The 24,878-nt window shown below is 42.5% G+C and overlaps 1 protein-coding gene across 7 annotated transcripts in view; it reads right to left on the reverse strand.

Moving 5' to 3' along the window:
• The window catches only part of LOC112259100 (transcription factor SOX-6), a 196,849-nt gene that overhangs the window by 168,714 nt on the left and 3,257 nt on the right, over positions 1-24,878 (reverse strand). For 6 of the 7 annotated variants that reach the window (XM_042329731.1, XM_042329814.1, XM_042329632.1 and 3 more), the window contains exon 2: positions 4,318-4,382. The gene's annotated coding sequence lies outside the window, so the exon portion shown is untranslated. Of the gene's footprint in view, positions 1-4,317; positions 4,383-7,727; positions 7,790-24,878 lie in introns of all 7 variants that reach the window. The other variant, XM_042329692.1, reaches the window with a different exon arrangement.

A 24,878-nucleotide genomic window follows, 5' to 3' on the forward strand; every position in this document is an offset into this window, starting at 1 on the left:
CTAACGGCTGTTCTTATGCATGACGCAACCCCCGAGGTGCCTTATTTCTATTATAAACTTATTACCAACGTAATTAGAGCAGTAACAATACATTTTCTTGTCATACCCGTGGTATACGGTCTGATATACCATGGCTGTCAGCCAATCAGCATTCAGGGCTCGAATCACCCAGTTTATATATAAGTACAGTATATATATATTGCATTTTTCTACACCCGCAATAACATCTGCTAAATATGTGTATGCAACAAATAACATTTTATTTGATATGTGTAATGTGACATATGCCACAGCGTGACATGTGTAATGTGATACAGTGCATCTGAAGTCATCTGAGAAGATGAGAGGGGCGAGCGAAGCAAGGAAAGATGTTTGAAGGCTGTCAGTCATCATTGAGGATTGTTGATGTTGAAGATGACGATGAAGATGATGAAGAGCATGATTATGGTGATGATAATGACAATGATGACAATGACGACGGTGACGATGGTGATGAAGATGGTAATTCTGACGATGATGGTGATGATGGCTATGATGATGGCTATGATGATGACGATGACTATGATGATGATAACGACAATTATGACATTAATGACAATAAGGATGACGACGACGGTAATGACAACAGTGATGATAATGACCATGATGATGAGTATTGACATGGCAGCGAGCACAACAACATACTTCGTGCCATGAACACTTTACTCCTTAGTGTAAGAAACAGAGGCCTCCAACTCTCCCCTCCAAACATCTTTCTCTCCCCCCTCCCTTTCTTTATATCTCTCCCTCTTTCTCCTCCTCTTTCTCTCCCTGTATCAGAGACGGTCTCACTGCATGACCTAATGGAAGGAGGATCTCTTTAAAGCCACAGTGGAAGAAGAAGAGACAAAAGAACTCGTCCTGGGGAAGCTGCCCTCGCTTGTGGTTTGGAGGCCGAGAGAGGGAAAAAGTGACTAAGCTGCGTGGCTCTTTTCTTCTCTCCACTCCTCCATAAACAGAAAGGGATAAACTAGAAGGAGATCCTATTTAGAACAGGCCCCATTTCAAGGCTAATATAAGTGAAAGAGTGATAGAGCTGGTGGTTTTGCGAAGACGCTGTGGGATGAGGCTGGTAGATTCTCTCGCTGGCTATGAGCTGCTCGCTGATCCAGCCTAAGTAAGGGTAGCCTAGTGGTTAGAGCTTTGGACTAGTAACCGGAAGGTTGTGAGTTCAAACCCCTGAGCTGACAAGGTACAAATCTGTCGTTCTGCCCCTGAACAGGCAGTTAACCCACTGTTCCCAGGCTGTCATTGAAAATAAGAATGTGTTCTTAACTGACTTGCCTGGTTAAATAAAGGTTAAAAAAAAATGTTTTTTTAAAAGGAACCACATCCCAGGCCCAACCTATAGCCTCGCCATCTACAACCAATGAGTACATTCAAAAGAGAACCATATTATGGACCTTGGGTGGGATAGTGACACGGGCTCTGCAGCCAAATTGAAAGAAATAGAGTAGCTTTATTCAAGTGATTTCAATGAATGAGTTAAGTAGTATGGATAGAAATACAACAGAGAGTGCACACCTCATCAACAACAAAGACTTTGAAATGGACCTACTTGCCCTGGCCAACAAAGTGGATAGCCTATCCCCAAACAGTAAATCATTAAAGCCTTCCCACGACGAGGGCTAGGGTCCAATGAGGATCAGCTAACTGATGACATATAGCGAAAAGTTCCTCCCCCTCTGACATGGCACCAGGGCCACAAAGAAGACAACTATTATTACTTTAAAACTGGGATGTACCTTATGGCACTTTTCTTTAATTTCTCCCAGCTCTACATTTCATATATTTCTCTTGGTAAAACCATTTAAATCTATAGGACTTCAATATTGACAGCTTAATTGGGCTTTGCATCAATACAACCATGAAGGCCTGATTCACACGGCTCCTCTGAACAGTTGATGTTGAGATGTGTCTGTTACTTTATTTGGGCTGCAATCTGAGGTAGAGTAAACTCTAATGAACTTATCCTCTGCAGCAGAGGTAACTCTGGGTCTTCCTTTCCTGTGGTGGTCCTCATGAGATGCAGTTTCATCATAGTGCTTGATGGTTTTTGTGACTGACCTTCATGTCTTAAAGTAATGATGGACTGTCATTTCTCTTTGCTTATTTGAGCTGATCTTGCCAAAAAAAATCCACAAATGAACTTTTAACGAGGCACACCTGTTAATTTAAATGCATTCCAAGTGACTACCTCATGAAGCTGGTTGAGAGAATGCCAAGAGTGTGCAAAACTGTCATCAAGGCAAAGGTTGGCTACTTTGAAGAATATATTCTGATTTATTTAACACTTTTTTGGTTACTACATCATTCCATATGTGTTATTTCATAGTTTTGATGTCTTCACTATTATTCTACAATGTAGAAAATAGTACAAAATCAAGAAAAACCCTTGAATGAGGAGGTGTGTCCAAACTTTTGACTTGTACTATATATCCTTATTATGAAAAGAGAGAAAGTCCATTAAAAGGGATACTGTAGCGTAGACAGGGAGAAAGTCCATTAAAAGCCTACTGTAACGTAGACAGGGAGAAAGTCCATTAAAAGCCTACTGTAATGTAGACAGGGAGAAAGTCCATTAAAAGCCTACTGTAACGTAGACAGGGAGAAAGTCCATTAAAAGCCTACTGTAACGTAGACAGGGAGAAAGTCCATTAAAAGCCTACTGTAATGTAGACAGGGAGAAAGTCCATTAAAAAGGATACTGTAGCGTAGACAGGGAGAAAGTCCATTAAAAGCCTACTGTAACGTAGACAGGGAGAATGTCCATTAAAAGCCTACTGTAACGTAGACAGGGAGAAAGTCCATTAAAAGCCTACTGTAATGTAGACAGGGAGAAAGTCCATTAAAAGCCTACTGTAACGTAGACAGGGAGAAAGTCCATTAAAAGCCTACTGTAATGTAGACAGGGAGAAAGTCCATTAAAAGCCTACTGTAACGTAGACAGGAGAAAGTCCATTAAAAGCCTACTGTAACGTAGACAGGAGAAAGTCCATTAAAAGCCTACTGTAACGTAGACAGGGAAAAGTCCATTAAAAGCCTACTGTAACGTAGACAGGAGAAAGTCCATTAAAAGCCTACTGTAACGTAGACAGGGAGAAAGTCCATTAAAAGCCTACTGTAACGTAGACAGGGAAAAGTCCATTAAAAGCCTACTGTAACGTAGACAGGGAGAAAGTCCATTAAAAACCTACTGTAACGTAGACAGGGAGAAAGTCCATTAAAAGCCTACTGTAACGTAGACAGGAGAATGTCCATTAAAAGCCTACTGTAACGTAGACAGGAGAAAGTCCATTAAAAGCCTACTGTAATGTAGACAGGAGAAAGTCCATTAAAAGCCTACTGTAATGTAGACAGGGAGAAAGTCCATTAAAAGCCTACTGTAACGTAGACAGGGAGAAAGTCCATTAAAAGCCTACTGTAACGTAGACAGGGAGAAAGTCCATTAAAAGCCTACTGTAACGTAGACAGGGAGAAAGTCCATTAAAAGCCTACTGTAATGTAGACAGGGAGAAAGTCCATTAAAAGCCTACTGTAACGTAGACAGGGAGAAAGTCCATTAAAAGCCTACTGTAATGTAGACAGGGAGAAAGTCCATTAAAAGCCTACTGTAACGTAGACAGGGAGAAAGTCCATTAAAAGCCTACTGTAACGTAGACAGGGAGAAAGTCCATTAAAAGCCTACTGTAACGTAGACAGGGAGAAAGTCCATTAAAAGCCTACTGTAATGTAGACAGGGAGAAAGTCCATTAAAAGCCTACTGTAATGTAGCGCTGACAGGTTTCTGGACTGTTGCCTGCCTGTGTGTCTTTAAAAGAGGCCTTTACGCCACACTGAAAGCTCCTATTGAGTGAATACAGAGAAACACCCTGACCAGAGTGGTGGTCCAGATCCATACGGGGAAGCTATCAAAGCACTCTGTATGTGAACGACGAAGGCAAACTAACGGACACGTACAAAGTCAGGTACAGTTTGTTCACCTGAAACGTGACAACACGCAGAAATAAAAAGGAGTGTGCGCCACTGACACGACCATTTATACAAGACAGGTGCATTCCTTTGTGGCACAACATATGCACCAAGAAATCCCATGCTTTAAAGGGAAAGTATCTGCTTTTTCCCCCGACTTCCCTAAGGCATTGTCAATTCCTCCAAACAGTTTTTAAATTCTTTAGCTGGTTATTTAGCAACATCCAGAATAAGCTTAACTTAAGTGAACTATCCCTTTAAGATAATGTCTTACAGAGTAGAAATTAGAATAGACTTAACACTTACAGCAGTAGAGAGACTTCAACACCTTCAGCTCACTGGTGGGTCAGAATTGGATTCATGAACGTCTCCTAAAAAAGAGCAAAAACAAGAGATCATTTAAAACCAACAATCATTGGTGGAAGAAGTATCCAATTAACATACTTGAGTAAAAGTAAAGATACTTTAATAGAAAATGATTCAAGTAAAATGTGAAAGTCACCTAGTAGAATCCTACTTTTTAAAAAGTATTTGGCATTACATATAGTATCAAAAGTACATTTTAATTGCTAAAATATGCTTAAGTATCAAAAGTAAAAGTATAAATAATTTCTAATTCCTTATATTAAGCAAAGCAGACAGCACCATGTTCTTGTTGTATAAACGTTTAGATAGCCAGGGGCACACTAACACTCCAACACTCAGACCATTATTTACAAACAAAGCATTTGTGTTTAGTGAGTCCACCAGATCAGAGACAGGATGACCCGGGACATTCTCTTGATAAGTGTGTGAATTGGACCATATTCCTGTCCTTCTAAACATTCAGAATGTAACTAGTACTTTTGGGGGGTCAGGGAAAATGCATGGAGTAAAAAGTACATTCTTTTTTTCAGGGATGTAGTGAAGTAAAAGTAAAAGTTGTCAAATGTAAATAGTAAAGTAAAGTACAGATACCCAAAAAAACAACTTAAGTAAAAAATATTTGAAAGTACTACTTAAGTACTTTACACCTCTGCAAACAATCACGTCATTACATTGATATTAAAAATGTATACACATATGGACAGCATATAATGATTAAAGGGTCATATCTTGCACACTTGATTGCCTTTATGCCATGTTTACATTTGTTCATGGAGTGTGATTTGTGTATTCTTTATTGGCCAGAGAAGAGATAGGAGAAGAGTGTAACATAGGCAGTGGGTCGGAATCGAACCCACGCCAACACTGACCACTAGTCCTCCCAGGCCCCACAGAATTGTCACTTAATCTGCTCTATTGTTTTGATTGTAATGAGAAATATCTCATTGGGTTCTGTGTGTATAATTAGGATTCGCAAAGTGTGTGCCTCTAAAAACTAAATGTCAGAGCATTTTTAATCAATTACGCTTCTTCTAGTTGTTTATCTAACGTCTTCCATCTATAGCTATGCATATAGGCATGCAATGTGCTTCTATACCTGCTGCCTATCCAACAGAGAGCCTCAATGTTGGACAGGAGAGGCAGTGTAACGTAATGGTGCACACACACGGCAGCACATAAATGACAACGCACACTGTATGCAGGCACACAAACCCAGCAACACACCCAACATTAAGATTATTGAACACAGCTTTGAAGTTGGACGTTTGTTAAGCCTTCTCGTAACGTGATTACTGTCGAGGCCGCCGAGATAGGTCACTCTGTCCTCATAAATCTGGAGGGAGAAGAAGGTGGCACCCTAGTCCCTATATGATGTACTACTCTTGACCAGAACTCTATGGGCTCTGGTCAAAAGTAGTGCACTACATAGGGAAAAGGGCTCTGGTCAAAAGTAGTGCACTACATAGGGAATAGGATGCCATTTGGGACTCAACGAAGAGTCACTGCCCGACACTGCTCTCACACATCAGTGGAAACATACCAACTAGTCGTGTGCGACTATTTAGCTTCTAAAGAGCCTTTCTCCCGCCTGTGGCTCTGCTGGTTACCGCAAGTTACTAGGGTCAACCTCAATTGATCCACACGCATCTCAAACTACCTGGGTTTGTGGCGCCACGGCAACAAATAAATACATCAAAGCAGGAGAGAGAGAGAGAGAGAGAGAGAAAACAAAATCATGGAATACACACACAACCAACCTCCAACTGACATCAAAGTAAACGTTATACTGAAACTAAGAGCAATGCATAAACCGGTGGAAAAACAAACATGCCTGTGATTTTACAATTTGAAGCTAATTAAGAACAATGAAGGAAAGAAGCAGATACAAGAGGTACATTATATTTTATTCATGGCTTAAATCTAGAAAATTATTTTCTCTTAGAAACAACTTATTTTCTCTGAGGGCACAATTTAGAGCAATTCAAAAACAAGAACAACCCAGAGCCCTTGTGTTCTAGGGAGATCCTAAACTACTTAACAAATACTCAGCAGAAAATATAGCTAGAACCATCCAACTCATATCTCTGTTTCATGGAATAGGGTGAAGTTGCTCCTAGACACTGATCTTGGGTCAGTTTTGCATTTCTATTACTAATGGTTAAGGATAGGATTGGAGGAGGGCATGCTGATCCTAGATCTGTACCTAGCCAACACTTTACCCCCGGAGCCTGTTTCAAAGTCAGTTTCAAAACAATCACTGCCACATAAAAAAAAATGTTTTGCCCTAAGTCGAGGTCCCTCGACTGCCGTTCACACTCTCAACCTGTCAGCTCGTCTGAACACGTTCCAAATATCTGCAGAACCAGTTATTCTCTCTTTCTCTCCTCTTTTTCTCCACCGCTCAACACACCCTCGCCACTCTATCATCTGCCGCTGGTGGCCTCAACACCTGGAGGACGATTGTTAATCAGAAAGACAGCTGGCTACCCAGGAAGACAAGAACAAGCCACGGAACGGTGTGTGTGTGTGTGTGTGTGTGTGTGTGTGTGTGTGTGTGTGTGTGTGTGTGTGTGTGTGTGTGTGTGTGTGTGTGTGTGTGTGTGTGTGTGTGTGTGTGTGTGTGTGTGTGTGTGTGTGCGTGCGTGCGTGTGTGCGTGCGTGCGTGTGTTCATGTGTGTGTTCATGTGTTTTCATGTGTTTTCATGTACATGTGTGCATAAAGGCGATGGAGAGAGGCCCAGAACACTGCTATGATAACCTTATTAATTTAGGTCTATAAATTTGCTCAGGAAAACCCAGAATAACAAAGGAAGGCCTTCTCCTCAGAGAATATCCAGCAGATCATTTAGTTACTACCCACTGGACCCCTTCCAGTCTCACTCAGCCACAGCTGGTCGGAGCATTGGGCTGACAGTCAGGATCCACACACACAGACAGACAAACACACACGCACACACAAACACACACAGACACACACCTGCACTCTCATGCACATGTAAGCACAGACATAAACACACTCATCTCATGCACATACACACAGACAAACCGACACAACCAGTCCACCCCCCCAACCCCCACACACACACACACACACACTTCCCACATCCACGCTAAGGTCTTGACATGCAAGGGAGAGATGAAGCTGTCCTGGGCCTCCCCTGACAACTGGGATATGGCTGCTACCTGTTTGGCAAGGGATCCGGCAGCTGTAAAATATTACTGTCCATGTTAGGCGAACGTTCAGGCAGCTATGGAACACACCTGTCTGAGTGAGGATCTGGCAATGGTGAAATGAGAGGGTAGACTAGCTAGCTACATGTTCGGCAAAAGTTCAAGTAGTAAAATTATACCTTTTGTCAAGAGACAGACAGGGACTAGGGAAACACAGCACAGTGGAACAACCAGAAGAAATCTGTGGAGAGAAACACACATGGTGCAACACATGAATACACGCATTCACACACACATCCAGCACACCAAAACATCCATGTGCTGTTTCGTCCCAGTTGTCAATGCCGCTCAGAAAAGGGGAGACAAAGAGACACTGTGAGACAGAGAGCGTCTCGATAACGCTAGCAGCCCATGAGCTTCGACATTGCGAGGTCAATGAGGCGTTGCGATGTCAAGCACAGCTCTACTCAGATAATGTATGTTGCACCGCAAGCTAATCACCTGGTCAATTAAACTAGAATAGATGTCAATTGATCCATAAATGATGAGCTGGTCAGTGGATCCACTGAGAACTCACTATTTGTGCTACCGGTTGATGTCCCGTTTTCAAAGCCACTCTTTCACTCATTGTGAATGCAACTCCCAATAGCTGGGGTTTCAAGCTACCAGGGTTGTGTTCATTAGGACTGTAGAAACATGCTTTCTTAAAACATTGTTTTTAAATAGTATCTCTCAGTTTCGGAATGCTTTCTTGGTGTGAGTATGGATGAGAATTCCAAGTCAACACTTTAATGAGGGGAACAAGGTAAGGGATGCCTTGCATGACTGAAAAGCTTTGGAGCACGCTCACAAAAGACCTAGTTAACACTAGACTGGCTTAACTGACAACAAGCATTATTGAAGCAGTTGTTAACATGAAATATTGCAGAGGTGAGGGGCAAGTGGCAACACATCAGTCTCAACCTCACCCTCGCTCGGTACACTTAGGCAAGATTACATTATGCTCGCTGCCATTGTTCCCCTGGTCTTCAAGACAAAGCCTGTTCCACTTTGCAAATGCTCACCGAACGTTGTAAAAACAAGGGTGAATGTCAGTGAGAGTCATGAATAGGATTTCTCTTCTTTTGTTGGTTCTGGAGAGGTATGCACAAGTACATCACTGTGTGAGAGAGAAGAAAGGAGGACCTGTGAGGGAGTCGGTCGAGGAGCCCTGTGAGGGAGTCGGTCGAGGAGCCCTGTGAGGGAGTCGGTTGAGGAGCCCGACAGTCTTCGCATTAAAAGACCTACCATTTGAAGAAGTGGATTCTTGGCCCCAAACAGAGTTCTGGGAAAACAGACCCCTGACACACCCTGAAAGGCAGACCTATGAATTCCTACAGACCGTAAATCAGAGTGATAACAATACCAAAAGAGATGCACCTTAACTTGAGACCTTTGAAAGTACGAATACAAAAGTCAGAGGGAGAAAAACACAAAGAAACAGTTCCTGACCTGTGTGGAGATATCAGAAGAACCCATAAAGACCACAAAACACAACCAAGGGAACAGATGCCAGAGCAGTATCAGACCTCTAAAGATTTACAGCACTGTATCGAACTGAGGTTATACAGCATCAACCTTAGGTCGACTGTGTCATGGCCCCAACAGCTATTTAAACTGTCAGGGCAATTAGCAACCACCATGCTTTAATTTACAAGGCCAGAGCAGGCCTGTAATTAATTGCTGTGTGCTATAAATGTAAATGAGTCCAGTGGGGAACAGGGGAAACTAAAGTTCATTTTGTGCAAATCTACACATTTTGCCATGGGGTATAGAGAAAATGGTGCAGTTTTAAAGCAAGTTTGCTGCAGATTTAGCAATTTTATAACAATAATCCTTTAACTATGAGGTGAAAAGGAAAATGAGCTGTTTTACAGCAAATTTCCTGCAATTCCGATAATTTGACCATGATTACTAAATTTAGATGGCTGGCCGCTAGACTAGTTGCCCATCCCTGGTCTAGCTAATTCTCCAGTGGGCTTAATCTGCGAGACAGGGAAATTATTTAGTGGGGTACACAAATCCACCATATGATGGAACGCAAGGAAGGAGGTGTACAGTGTGTTGAGGAGTTGAGACGGGGGAGTTAGAATATTCTTTGAGATGGGAGAGCTAGACTAGTCTTTGAGATGGGAGAGCTAGACTATTCTTTGAGATGGGGGAGTTAGAATATTCTTTGAGATGGGAGAGCTAGACTAGTCTTTGAGATGGGGGAGTTAGAATATTCTTTGAGATGGGAGAGCTAGACTAGTCTTTGAGATGGGAGAGCTAGACTATTCTTTGAGATGGGGGAGTTAGAATATTCTTTGAGATGGGAGAGCTAGTCTAGTCTTTGAGATGGGGGAGTTAGAATATTCTTTGAGATGGGAGAGCTAGACTATTCTTTGAGATGGGGGAGTTAGACTAGTCTTTGAGATGGGGGAGTTAGACTAATCTTTCTTAAACCTCTTGAGTGTAGGGGGCAGTATTTTGTTTGGATTTAAAACATACCCAAATGAAACTGCCTATTTCTCAGGCCCAGAATCTAGAATATGCATATAATTGTCAGATTAGGATAGAAAATACTCTAAAGTTTCCAAAACTGTCAAAATATTGTCTGTGAGTATAACAGAACTGATATTGCAGGAGAAAACCTGAGGAAAATCCAACCAGGAAGTGCTGTTTTTCCTGAAAGCTCTATGTTCCATTGCCTGCCTTCACTCCATTTAAAGGGATATCAACCAGATTCTCTTTCCTATGGTTTCCCCATGGTGTGAACAGTCTTTAGACATAGTTTCAGGCTTTTATTTTGAAAAATGAGCGAGAAAGATCACATCGGGTGCCAGCAGCGTTTTGCATGCGCAACAGCTTGGAGCAGACATTTCTCTCTCTCTCCTATTGAAGAAGCTTTTGTCCCGGTTGAAATATTATCAATTATATATTGTAAAAACAACCTGAGGATTGATTATAAAAAAGTTTGACATGTTTCTATGAACTTTCCGGATACTATTTGGAATTTTCGTCTGTGATGTCATGACCGCTCGAGCCTGTGGATTTCTGAACATAACGAGCCAAACAAATGGAGATATTTTGGATAGAAAAATAATCTTTATGGAACAAAAGGAACATTTATTGTGTAACTGGGAGTTTTGTGAGTGCAAACATCCGAAGATCATCAAATGTAAGTGATTCATTTTATTGTTTTCATTGACTTTCGTGACCAATCTACTTGGCTGCTAGCTGTTTGTAATGTTTTGTCTACTGAGAGGGATGTCCTTACATAAACACTTGGTATGATTTCTCCGAAAAGCTTTTTTGAAATCTGACATGCCAGGTGGATTAACAACAAGCTAAGCTGTGTTTTGCTATATTGCACTTGTGATTTCATGAAAATTAAATATTTTTAGTCATTTAATTTGAATTTGGCGCTCTGCAATTCAGCGAATGTTGACGAAAATAATCCCGCTAACGGGACGGGTGCATCAAGAGGTTTTAAGTCAGGAAATGTCAGACAAGCGTTTTCACTGTAAAGTTCCACCTCGTCTTTAGAGTGGGGTGCTGAAGCTGCTTTCTCATATCAGGAAAGGGGTGAGGACTGTACCTTGTGGTGCCCCAGTTTTCGGCATCGCCACAGTCTCGTCACAGTGTCTTCACAGTCTCTTTACTGTCTCTTTACTGTCTCTACTACCTTTTTTCTAAAGACAAGCTTCTAGGGTGCTGACCAATACTTTAATGAAGTGAAATGCAAATTTGGCGGAACGACCCTAAGGAGGTTAAACAGGTTAAGTAGGAATGGTTGTGCTTGAGAGGGTGTGATTAGATAAGAGGCAAACAAAGATATATCGATCCTCAAGGTATCCACTTTGCTAACTTCATCATTCCCACGGATCCTAATATTGTGTGTACGTGAAACACGTGAGTTCTTCACTCTTCTGATTGTCTGTTTGGGGGGGGCTTTCAATTGCCCATGGGAAACTTGCCTGTCAGAAAGGGGGCGTATGTGTTTTGAAGTTGTTCGACACCATCAAAAGCACCCATCATTATTATGTTTCATCTGACCCCACCTCTTATAGAAGTGTGTTACACAATGACATAATAATTTATGGCTGCTCTTTTTCACCAATCTGTCTCACAAAAGGTTGGCACTTAACCCTTTTCCTGTGTGCACCATGAACAAGCAGGCACAGAGCCCATTGTGTGTTGAGAGTGGCGGGAAACACACGTGAAGTTTAACAATGTAGGGTACGAGTTAAGCGAGCAACACTTCAACACAGAGACCTGGGCTGCCACAATAGAGTCTTTATGACATAAGCTTCTTGTCACTGTGGCTCTTTAGAAAAGCAGATGGGATTTTTCCTACAGCATGCATCCAGCAATAACAATTGACATCACAAGCCAGCCTATATTTGCCATATTAAAAAGGGGGACCCAGTGTAAGCTCCCTGAGAAGGAGGCTACACTGCACAGCCAGCTGAAGCGGCTATTTTCCAGTCCTCCTGAAGGGAGGTCCTTACAGAGGGAACCAAGAAGTTGGGAGGCTACAGAAAAGTATTTCTCCTATAGCTACACTTGCTTTTAAATCTTTGTAAGTCCGGCAAGCCAGATCAACCACTCTGTGGTCGAATGGTAGGTGAGTTGGTTAGTGGTTTCTCATGGTGAATGCTAACACAAGGCTAACGGTACTGTGGGTGCTGAAAGGCCTGGTAACACAAGGTTAGCATTAGCGGTGCTAAAAGCACAAGAGTTGGGTCCCATGAAATGCCTGTAATTCTATTCAGATGGGCTGCTGTACACACTGCTACCGTTACAAGAGGGGGGGGGGGTTGAGTTACCCTTTGATACAGTGGACCTCAACTTCCATCAGTCATATCGTATACATGAGGTCACATGCAGTCCAGTAGCAGTCCAGCCCCGTCAGCTGTACTGGTGCCAAAGCCCCTGTTCAATACTCTGTCATCCAGAAACAGTATGCCTCAGCAGCCCAGCAACTAGGATTCCTGCTTACATGGCTGTACAGTACACTGTACACAAATAAGGCATGTGAGAAACATGTAGCCTACTACTTGTCTCTTGAACTGTGTCCCATCGTTGGACTCATAAAACACAGACTACCATGTTATACACCTAGTCATGCTCAAACGTAGGGTTGTCAATCAAAGTGTACTAGTGCATTTCTATTCTGGGTTTCCCAGCCCCATCCTTTTCCCCCTGGCCACTCCCCCTCTCAGGCCTCCAAACAAAGCCAGTCTTATTGTGGGCCCCATCCCTTTCCCCTGGCTACTCCCCCTCTCAGGCCTCCAAACAGAGCCAGTCTTATTGTGGGCCTCATCCCTTCCCCCTGGCCACTCCCCCTCTCAGGCCTCCAAACAAAGCCAGTCTTATTGTGGGCCCCATCCCTTTCCCCTGGCTACTCCCCCTCTCAGGCCTCCAAACAGAGCCAGTCTTATTGTGGGCCTCATCCCTTTCCCCTGGCCACTCCCCCTCTCAGGCCTCCAAACAGAGCCAGTCTTATTGTGGGCCCCATCCCTTTCCCCCTGGCCACTCCCCCTCTCAGGCCTCCAAACAGAGCCAGTCTTATTGTGGGCCCCATCCCTTTCCCCTGGCCACTCCCCTCCCAGGCCTCCAAACAGAGCCAGTCTTATTGTAGGCCCCATCCCTTTCCCCTGGCCACTCCCCATCTCAGGCCTCCAAACAGAGCCAGTCTTATTGTGGGCCCCATCCCTTTCCCCTGGCCACTCCCCCTCCCAGGCCTCCAAACAGAGCCAGTCTTATTGTAGGCCCCATCCCTTTCCCCCTGGCCACTCCCCATCTCAGGCCTCCAAACAGAGCCAGTCTTACTGTGGGCCGCATCCCTTTCCCCATGGCCTCACTCCCCCTCCCAGGCCTCCAAACAGAGCCAGTCTTACTGTGGGCCCATTCCCCTCCCAGGCCTCCAAACAGAGCTTCTCACTATGGGCCCATCTCCCTCCCAAGCCTCCAAACCGAGCCAGTCTTACTGTGGGCCCACCCCCTCCCAGGCCTCCAAACAGAGCTTCTTACTGTGGGCCCATCTCCCTCCCAGGCCTCCAAACAGAGTCAGTCTTACTGTGGGACCATCCCCCTCCCAGGCCTCCAAATAGAGCCAGTCATACTGTGGGCCCATCCCCCTCCCAGGCCTCCAAATAGAGCCAGTCATACTGTGGGCCCATCCCCCTCCCAGGCCTCCAAACAGAGCCAGTGTTAATATGGGCCCCTCCCAGGCCTCCAAACAGAGCCAGTCTTACTGTGGGCCCCTCCCATGCCTCCAAACAGAGCCATTCTTACTCTAGGCCCCTCCCAGGCCTCCAAACATAGCCAGTCTTACTGTGGTCCCAGCTCTCACCACCACCTCATAATGACCACAGTTTGATTAAAGGCCTCTCTCCAAGCTGTAAACCACGGGAACAGCCTGCATTGACAGCTGGCCACCGACCAATGAGCGTCAGCTATAGGGGCATGCTGGGTGGAACCAGCATCCTTCCCCAGGCGTTCTGACCACATACCCGTTTGAGGCCTCACACCCTGAGCGGTGCCGCCCCGCCCCATTAGTAGTGGCCACTGTGCGAGTGGTGAAGTGTGGGCTGGTAAAGCTGAAGGCTGGGGCTTTTCATCCAGGCACCAATATATGTTGCACAACATCTCGACATGACCACACATACTATGGCACATATCAATACATATTCCATCTTTGTGGCGAGACCCCACCCACACAAGGCCCTGTCTCTACAAGACCTTGGAATACATTTGTGTGTGTGTGTGTGTGTGTGTGTGTGTGTGTGTGTGTGTGTGTGTGTGTGTGTGTGTGTGTGTGTGTGTGTGTGTGTGTGTGTGTGTGTGTGTGTTTATGCCAGTGTATCCATCTGTGTGGTGTGTCCCAGCTTCAGCAGCCCTTTCAGATGGTCAGAGAAGCTCATGGTAACTGCATGGGAGGCCAAACCACAAACCCTCGCTACAACATTTCAGCACATTTCCCTTTTTCAACCACATCCAGAATAAGACTAACTCTAAATGTACAGTATGTTAATACCACAGAGAACAAATCACAGGATCTTGTAAAAGAGCCATTTGTCAATGGTGCACTGCTCAGGCTGGAGGTTCAAATCCAGCTCTGCCAATAGGATTCATGGAACACATACATTTAAAAAAGCTCTTAACTCAACATCTAATTCTTGCAAACCATTGTTAACAGTATGTTCTTGAACACAAACGGTATTAACACTAGTAATAACATGATGATAAATAGAAATACCTCTTAGACAGCCTTGCAGGTGTTAACCACTGTGGTGTGCAATGATCGAGCCAAAAGCAGAGTTGCTCCCAGCGACTCAAGAGAACTCTCGAGGTGACACACACATGTCCACCTGGAGACGATGTGGCGCAGACAGACAAACATCAACACCTTCTCACTCTTTGTTGGCCACGTCTGGTGTCAGCCTTTTGACCGTGCGTAGAGCACACAATGAAATGCGTGGGAGTGGAGCCTTACAAAAGCTAGTCTATGTTTTGTTATTTGATATGGTAACTTGTTCACAGCTTTCTTCTACAGCGCCTCTTTTGTTCCAGAAGGAAGGCCATTTTTCTTCGCCTGACACATGGGAAAGGAAGCCAAGCTTAGCTTCATTATGATTTGTTTTCCATTTTGATCCAAGTCAAGTGTTCATATTTTCCTAGTTTCCCTTTCTGCATTCTGTCGGCTGGCGTGCTCGTGGAAGACGGCGTCGGGGAATGTAAGCTTCCTGGTCTGGAGACCATTCATAGCATGTTTACAACCTGTTCATAGCAGGTTCATGCTGCATGTCTCATTCCTGGAGATCAACCATAGCCTGTTCATAGCCTGTTAATAACCTGTTTATAGCCCATTCATGCTGCATATCTCATCATTCCTGGAGACCATTCATAGCCTGTTCATACCCTACTAGCCATTTCCGGTTGCAGGTCTCATCATTTAGGATTGTTTTGACTGGAAGTTGAAGACGCAAAGCAAAGTTCTCTAAACGACATCTGCTGCCTTCTGTCTTCCAAACAGCTAATGAGGTATTATGACGATCTACTAATTAAGACATCAATGCTGCAGTGGAATAAGAGGGCTTTACGTTTCACTGACGGCCAGTCAATATTCAGTCACTACTCAGTCACTACTCGGCCATCTCACTCTGTCAACAATCCAAAAGTCAGCACACCATTGGCTAAAACCAAGGAGACCAACAAATTCAGCAGTTTTCTTCCAGAGGAATTTTTTTCCAGAGCTCTTTGACACATGCCTTTGTCTGCACCTCGCAAGTTAAGACATCAGTGTCTTTGTCTGCACCTCGCAAGTTAAGACATCAGTGCCTTTGTCTGCACCTCGCAAGTTAAGACATCAGTGCCTTTGTCTGCACCTCGCAAGTTAAGACATCAGTGTCTTTGTCTGCACCTCGCAAGTTAAGACATCAGTGTCTTTGTCTGCACCTCGCAAGTTAAGACATCAGTGTCTTTGTCTGCACCTCGCAAGTTAAGACATCAGTGCCTTTGTCTGCACCTCGCAGGTTAAGACATCAGTGCCTTTGTCTGCACCTCGCAAGTTAAGACATCAGTGTCTTTGTCTGCACCTCGCAAGTTAAGACATCAGTGCCTTTGTCTGCACCTCGCAAGTTAAGACATCAGTGTCTTTGTCTGCACCTCACAAGTTAAGACATCAGTGCCTTTGTCTGCACCTGCACCATCAGTGCCTTTGTCTGCACCTCGCAAGTTAAGACATCAGTGCCTTTGTCTGCACCTCGCAAGTTAAGACATCAGTGCCTTTGTCTGCACCTCGCAAGTTAAGACATCAGTGCCTTTGTCTGCACCTCGCAGGTTAAGACATCAGTGCCTTTGTCTGCACCTCGCAAGTTAAGACATCAGTGCCTTTGTCTGCACCTCGCAAGTTAAGACATCAGTGCCTTTGTCTGCACCTCGCAAGTTAAGACATCAGTGCCTTTGTCTGCACCTCGCAAGTTAAGACATCAGTGCCTTTGTCTGCACCTCACAAGTTAAGACATCAGTGCCTTTGTCTGCACCTCACAAGTTAAGACATCAGTGCCTTTGTCTGCACCTCGCAAGTTAAGACATCAGTGCCTTTGTCTGCACCTCGCAAGTTAAGACATCAGTGCCTTTGTCTGCACCTCGCAAGTTAAGACATCAGTGTCTTTGTCTGCACCTCACAAGTTAAGACATCAGTGCCTTTGTCTGCACCTCGCAAGTTAAGACATCAGTCAATGACTGATTGAGAAAAAAATTCTGTATTTTCTCTTTTACAATGATTCCGTCTTTGAAAAAAGCACAAATAAAAATGTACGATGACGGGAGTTCCAGGGGCCTCATTTATAAACTGAGCAAACGTACAAAATATACCCCAAAATGTGTGTGCCACAGTTTTCCTGCAAATGTTGACGTGAGCATGTCCTTTCCTGCACACAAACTTTTAAACCATGCGTACGCACACCTTCTAATCTAGTGGATGAATTATTGTATTGTAAGTATTACACTACATACCAACGAGTATTCATAAAATACATAATGCAGCCATTTGCCATTAGTGAGAAGAACTAAAATAAATTTGAGGGTGTTATATTTTTTTGATTTAAACTAATTAGACATAATAATTTACTTTATTTTATTTTCATAACCATTGCAGAATATATTCCTTACATTTTCTGGCCGTGATGGGTTCATATTCCTGAAGTACCCATATAACAAATCAACATGCGCATCTCTAATTGGGTCTATGTAAATAGATAGGCTATACATTGACTGTATGTGATCTCATAGGCAGTGTGGTTTATGGCCTACAGACACATTTAACAGGTGAACATCAAGACAGTTGATATTCTACTTTGAAGTATGTATGCTACTACTGTGTCTAGCCTACTGAAACTTCAAATTGTTTTAAATAGCCTTAGACAATATTTCAGAATTCGTGGGCAGTCCAGCCTATTTAGGTTGGAGGGAAAAGTGAATGCAAAACATTTTTGAATTCAAAAGTTCTGCTGACAGGTCCACACCTATTTTGCCATCCTTTGTTTTCTTTTTCAGACACTGTCACGGTCCTTTGTCAGATACAGCATAAATTACTGCTCATATAAAATATTTGACAGTATGGGTAGGCTACAGCACTGCTGTGCGATAGGAGTGTGACATAATGGCCTATTTCATCTCAGAGCCTATACCAAGGCAGGAAACACAATAATCTATTGATAAACCAAATATTGAACAACATGTCATCCTTTGTATAGAAGTGTGAACTGTAGCCAGGCATTCTGGTCTCCGATATACAGTCGTGGCCAAAAGTTTTGAGAATGACACAAATATTAATTTTCACAAAGTCTGCTGCCTCAGTTTGTATGATGGCAATTTGCATATACTCCAGAATTTTATGAAGAGTGATTAGATGATCAATTAATTGCAAAGTCCCTTATTTGCCATGCAAATGAACTGAATCCCCAAAAACATTTCCACTGCAATTCAGCCCTGCCACAAAAGGACCAACTGACATCCTGTCAGTGATTCTCGCGTTAACACAGGTGTGAGTGTTGACGAGGACAAGGCTGGAGATCACTCTGTCATGCTGATTGAGTTTGAATAACAGACTGGAAGCTTCAAAAGGAGGGTGGTGCTTGGAATCATTGTTCTTCCTCTGTCAACCATGGTTACCTGCAAGGAAACACATGCCGTCATCATTACTTTGCACAAAAAGGGCTTCACAGGCAAGGATATTGCTACCAGTAAGATTGCAACTAATTCAACCATTTATTTGATCATCAAGAACTTCAAGGAGAGCGGTTCAATTGTTGTGAAGAAGGCTTCAAGGCACCCAAGAAAGTCCAGCAAGCGCCAGGACTGTCTCCTAAAGTTGATTCAGCTGCGGGATCGGGGCACCACCAGTACAGAGCTTGCTCAGGAATGGCAGCAGGCAGGTGTGAGTGCATCTGCACGCACAGTGAGGCAAATACTTTTGGAGGATGGCCTGGTGTAAAGAAGGGCAGCAAAGAAGCCACTTCTCTCCAGGAAAAACATTGGGGACAGACTGATATTCTGCAAAAGGTACAGGGATTGGACTGCTAACGACTGGGGTAAAGTCATTTTCTCTGATGAATACCCTTTCCGATTGTTTTGGGCATCCGGAAAAAAGCTTGTCCGGAGAAGACAAGGTGAGCGCTACCATCAGTCCTGTGTCATGCCAACAGTAAAGCATCCTGAGACCATTCATGTGTGGGGCTGCTTCTCAGCCAAGGGAGTGGGCTCACTCACAATTTTTCCTAAGAACACAGCCATGAATAAAGAATGGTACCAACACATCCTCCGAGAGCAACTTCTCCCATCCAGGAACAGTTTGGTAACGAATAATGCCTTTTTCAGCATGATGGAGCACCTTGCCATAAGGCAAAAGTGATAACTAAGTGGCTCAGGGGAACAAAACATCGATATTTTTGGTCCATGGCCAGGAAACTCCCCAGACCTTAATCCCATTGAGAAAAACCCACAAATTCTGACAAACTCCAAGCATTGAGTATGCAAGAATGGGCTGCCATCAGTCAGGATGTGGCCCAGAAGTTAATTGACAGCATGCCAGGGCGGATTGCAGAGGTCTTGAAAAAGAAGGGTCAACACTACAAATATTGATATTGACTCTTTGCATCAACTTCTTGTAATTGTCAATAAAAGCCTTTGACACTTATGAAATGCTTGTAATTATACTTCAGTATTCCACAGTAACATCTGACAAAAATATCTAAAGACACTGAAGCAGCAGACTTTGTGGAAATTAATATTTGTGTCACTCAAAACTTTTGGCCACTACTGGACAATCAATCTTGCAGAATGCACAGACAGGCATCCGATATTGACAGCATGTTTGTTTTAAAAAGTCACTGTAAATAATTTTTCCAGCTCCATTCAGAAATGTGATCAAATATGTTATTTCCCTTCCTTTTACAAACTGCCGTGGCCTAATTCCAATTGTGCCAAAGTATACACCATAAAAGGTGAATGGAGGGTGTTTTCCGGACAGAGTTTTATTGTTCTTTCATGAGCGCACAGTTTATGTATGGCGTGGGCTTATGTATGGCGTGGGCTTATGTATGGCGTGGGCCAAGTTGATGAATCTATATATTTTTTAGACGTACGTATTCTTTTCATGGCGCACGCAGATATTTAGTGTGATATTTACAAAACGGTTATAAATTAGGCCCCAGACAGTACAGTGGTGAGTATAAATACATGACACTGATCTGGTTTGCACAAACCATGTGAGTATCAGGGGTGTTTGAGTGCCTGTAGATCTCCCACAAATTCAACTACGGATCTCAAAGCCAATTCCACTTTATTTTTTAATCCCCTCTAATCAGGGTCAGATTTTTTTTATATAACCTTTATTTAACTAGGAAAGTCAGTCAAGAACAAATTCTTATTTACCATGACAGCCTACACCAGCCAAACCCAGATGACGCAAGGCCAATTGTGCGCCGCCCTATGGGACTCCCAATCACAGCTGGTTGTGATACAGCCTGGATTCGAACCAGTGTGCCTGTAGTGACACCTCTAGCACTGAGATGCAGTGCCTTAGACCGCTGCACCACTTGGGAGCAATTGATTAGATTTAATTTCACTCTAATTTTAGCATTGAGGTTTAGATCTGTTTTACAAGGGAGCCCTGCATATACACAATTTATAAATACAACATAACACAAAAATGACCAAACATCTCCAATCAACAATTCGATTGCAAAGTCAGAGCTAGTAACAGGGAACTTTGTCATTCATCATTGGATTGGCTTTGGGTTACTTCATTGCTGGCTCATGTCATTTCCTGTGGGCTTTACACGGAATCCTCCAGGTATTATCTTTGAAAGCCTAAATAAACATGGTGGCCGATGATTAAGATGGCTGCTGATACAGCGGTTTTCTCCCTGTTGGGTGGTGCTGGAAGTCACAGTTTGGAGGTTGTGTTGATACTGCCACGGTCCTTTGTTGAGGCCTGTTGTCTAAAACCACTCAAAAGTACTGCTACATTCTCCCTATGCTGCAGCCTGCAGGCACGGCCATGTGCCACTTTTAGTTTCAGAAATGCTGGGAACATGTTCAAGGATTCCCTCAAAGACAAGACTACCATGGGTTTAATGTTTTCAAAGGGGGACAGGGGTCAAAGGAGAGCGATAAGGGGATCACAAAGAGGAGAAATACGTGTTTTGGAGACTAGAGACACAGGAGAATTACTGCTATGGGTTGGGGAATGAAAAAGCACTGGTTTGGTTTCTGTGAGTTTAAGGGGTATGTTCTTCCAAGATATCTAATGGCGAAGTACATTTAGGGAGAGGGGCGCATACACACTTAACCTACAGGGCACAAACTGGGTAGCCCTTTCCTGCAGTCAATGAAGCACCCTTTTTGGCCTCATGGGTGGAATGTTATTCATATTTTTCATAATTTCATAATTAATAAAGTTATTATATTTTACGACAAAAATACGGTGTCTCTATGTCTAACAGTTTTATTGTTCAGTCTTCTGTGATGTATATAAAGTGTAATATTAGGATGCAAACTCAAAATGGAATACTTTTCAACTCTATATCTGACATGGTAGATAATACAGGTTTCTTATTTTTTTTAAAGCACATAACCATATATGTGTGAGGTGTATACTTTTGTTTCAAAGTAGATTTGTTTAGGGCTACCAAGATTCACTCTGTGTGGCCCGGATTTAGCTCACTGCAGTAAAAGGTTCAATCAAGGTTGTTTCAATGTGATTTGTCAATGTATTGGGACTTCAGAAAATATTCACACCCCTTGACTTTTTCAAAATGTGTTACAGCCTGAATTTGACATTTATTAAATTAAATTTTGTCACAGGCCTACACACATTAGCCCATAATGACAAAGTGGAATTATGTTTTTTGACGTTTTTATAAATGAATTAAAAGCTGAAATGTCTTGAGTCAATAACTATTCAAACCCTTTGTTATGGCATGCCTAAATAAGTTCAGGAGAAAAAAGTTGTGTAACAAGTCATATAATAAGTTCCATGGACTCACTCTGTGTGCAATAAGAGTGTTTTTTATGACTCTCTCATCTCTGTACCCCACACATACAATTATCTGGAAGGACCCTCAGTCGAGCACTGAATTTCAAACACAGATTCAACCAAAGACCAGGGAGGTTTTCCAATTCCTAGCAAAGAAGGGCACCTATTGGTAGATGGGTAAAAAAAAGCAGACATTGAATATCCATTTGAGCATGGTGAAGTTATTAAATACACTTTGGATGGTGTATCGATATACTCAGTCACTACAAAGATAAAGGCGTCCTTCCTAACTCAGTTGCCAGAGAGGAAGGAAACCGCTCAGGGATTTCACCATGAGGCCAATGGTGACTTTAAAACAATTACAGAGGTTAATGATTGTGATATGAGAAAACTGAAAATGGATCAACAACATTGTAATTACTCCACAATACTAACCTAATTGACAGAGTGAACAAACTAAGCCTATACAGAATAAAAATATTCCAAAATATGTTGAATTTGCACCTTGGAAACAATGTCAGATCTTCAACGATCTGGAGAAAAAAAAGACAGGGCAGCACCTCCTACTGGAGATCTTCAGTTATTCATTTGGTATTGTATCCAGGACTTTAACCAAATCCCAGCCTTGCTTAGCTTTCATATTTGTCACTGACTACTACCAATGTGCTATGGTCAGAATGATGGTTGAGAGATGTCTTAATAACTAAATATATACACTGTTGCCAACAGTCATTCCAAAGAGTAGGTTTAACAGGGCCTATTATCTGTTACCATAGTACTTTATAAGTCACAGAAGAACACCTGCTCTTTGCATGACAGACTGATCAGTTGGGGGGGTATAGTATCATCATTTATACTATTTAGGCTTATATAGAATTTGTTAAGTCATCAACAGCTTTTGTTTCAAGTCAACAAAGGGTTCAACTAAAAATACACTATACATAAAGGGAAAGGGGGATTCCTAGTCAGTTGTACAACTGAATGCCTGCAACTGAAATGTGTCTTCCACATTTAACCCGACCCCAAGGTGCGGGGGGCTGCCTTGATCGACATCCAGGCCTAGGGTTTCAAGCTTTGGTTGATTTCAAATGTAATCTTGAACTTAATCATTAATATTTTGGATTCATATCTCCATCTAAACCAAAAATAAAACCTAAAGAATAGGACTAAATCAAACTATATTTAAAGTTTGATTAGATCAATTTTGTCTTATTGTTAACTTATATTTTTTGCCTGAGATGGAAACATGATTCCAACATATCAATTATTAATTTGTAAACAAACTGGATATTGAATTATGTTTGGTTGTCAAAGTAAACAAATAACACATTTAAAGAGATGTATCTTCTGATTGGATAGTTCCATCTGTGCCACTGATTTAGTCTGGCTTTAATTCCAGCTTGTCTACAAATTGATAATTGATATATGTTGGATTCACGTCTCCATCTCAACCAAAAAATCTAACTTTAAATGCACTTTACAGGAAGTTTGATTTGATTTAGTCCTATTCTTTAACTATGATTATTGGTTGAGATGGAGACGTAAATGCAACATAACATGTTATTAATTTGTAGACCAACTGCTAATAAAGCATTGTTCACACTGCAGGCCTTAACGCTCAAATCAGTTGTGTTTTTCAAATCCATTTAGGAATATTGACTGTCCAAACAGCAAGTTACAAATGACCAGATCAGATTTGTTTCTTCAGACTGTAGTAATTTGCTGACATGGCTACGCTGGTTGTCATTATGACAGGTGTCTACGCAGTGGTTGTGCTTTTAAATGGTTGAAAGCGCAGCGATAACACATTGAAAATTCAACGAACTTCTGGCTGTCTTTGAGTGGGAGAAAAAAATGGTTACAATCTCCAAGTTCAACGTCTCAACTAAATATGACCCACATTTCCACGTTGAAATGACCTGGTGTGCCCAGTGGGAAGTAGCTCTTGCAGGACGAAGCCCAAGCACAGTTTGGGTTGTCATTATTGCTGGTTTGTCAGGTACGATCCCATTCAGACTTATAATTGGATGGTTGGGGAGCAGGTGTTACAGCAACAGCCCCCAAAAGGATAGGTCATCATCAGAACCATTGAGAGTAAGCAGGAGAAAGAAAATGGGCAAAATGGGAAATCGGGCTCCAAGGTCATATGGTGGAGGGAAAATAGAAGGCAATACAATCCCCCCACACACACACACAACTGGCATTGTGGTTGAAAACCTTACAGGCATCTGCGGCTGTATTTCAAGTGCTCATTCACTAGAGCTTCGACCTTTATTTTTCGGCAGCAAGACTGCAATTTGGGTGTGTCGTAGAGCCCGCAGATAAGTATAGGCTGGCGAATATGTAGCCTACTTACGACGTGGAGAGAAATACTTACGGCTAAATGTTTAATGTCTGTTTGTACAACATGTCCAATTTAGGTGTCTTTTGAAGGAGCCTGACAAATAATTGTGACTTTCTGACTTTGACATCCTAGAATAAAGCTGTTTGTTTATTTCCAATTTCAAGGTGACTGACATACTTTATCTAAAAACAACATGCAGAAAAAATTGACTTGATTTAGCTCATAGAAATAGAATACATACATCGTGTTTCAAAGCAGCATGAGATTAATCTAATTAGGACAAGCCAAACAAAATGACAACAAAAGAACAGGGTCCGAATAATGAGGAAAAACAAGCAACATTAATAAATCTGAATTCTTTAACAAATGTATATTAGTCATTAAGAAAACTATTACGTGTCTCAGTGAAACATACCTGGTGTCCATTGCTATGTTATTACCATGGTAATAACCATCAAAGGCTGTAGGCAAGCTGCTAATGAGAGCAGCCAATTGTGCCAATCTAAGTCCATAACTTACATTCTCTCTCTCACAGCTGTTAAACACCCTCACCTGTAAATCGCCTGCAACTGTTTGCCCCTTTTCGTGTTGCTAAGAGAACGTCACCCTAGATGAAAGAGAAAGCCAAAAGGTCCTTTCACTACATCTACTCTTTCGCTCTGCTGCAAATGGAAACTCTTTTGACGTCAGCGTTTATTTTCATTTTGTATTTAATTGTATTTGTATTTAACCTTTATTTAACTAGGCGAAACAGTTAAGAACACATTCGTATTTACAATGACGGCCTTATCAGAGATTTCTGAAAATAACTCTTCATCCTTATTCATTTACAAGTCACAGCAAATGTTTCAATGATTTTGAAGTTCTGATATAATCTGAGGGAAACAAGCTCAAAAACACAGTGTCTTGAAGGCC

This window comes from Oncorhynchus tshawytscha, linkage group LG01 (genome assembly GCF_018296145.1).
Source record: "Oncorhynchus tshawytscha isolate Ot180627B linkage group LG01, Otsh_v2.0, whole genome shotgun sequence".
Lineage (NCBI taxonomy): Eukaryota > Metazoa > Chordata > Actinopteri > Salmoniformes > Salmonidae > Oncorhynchus > Oncorhynchus tshawytscha.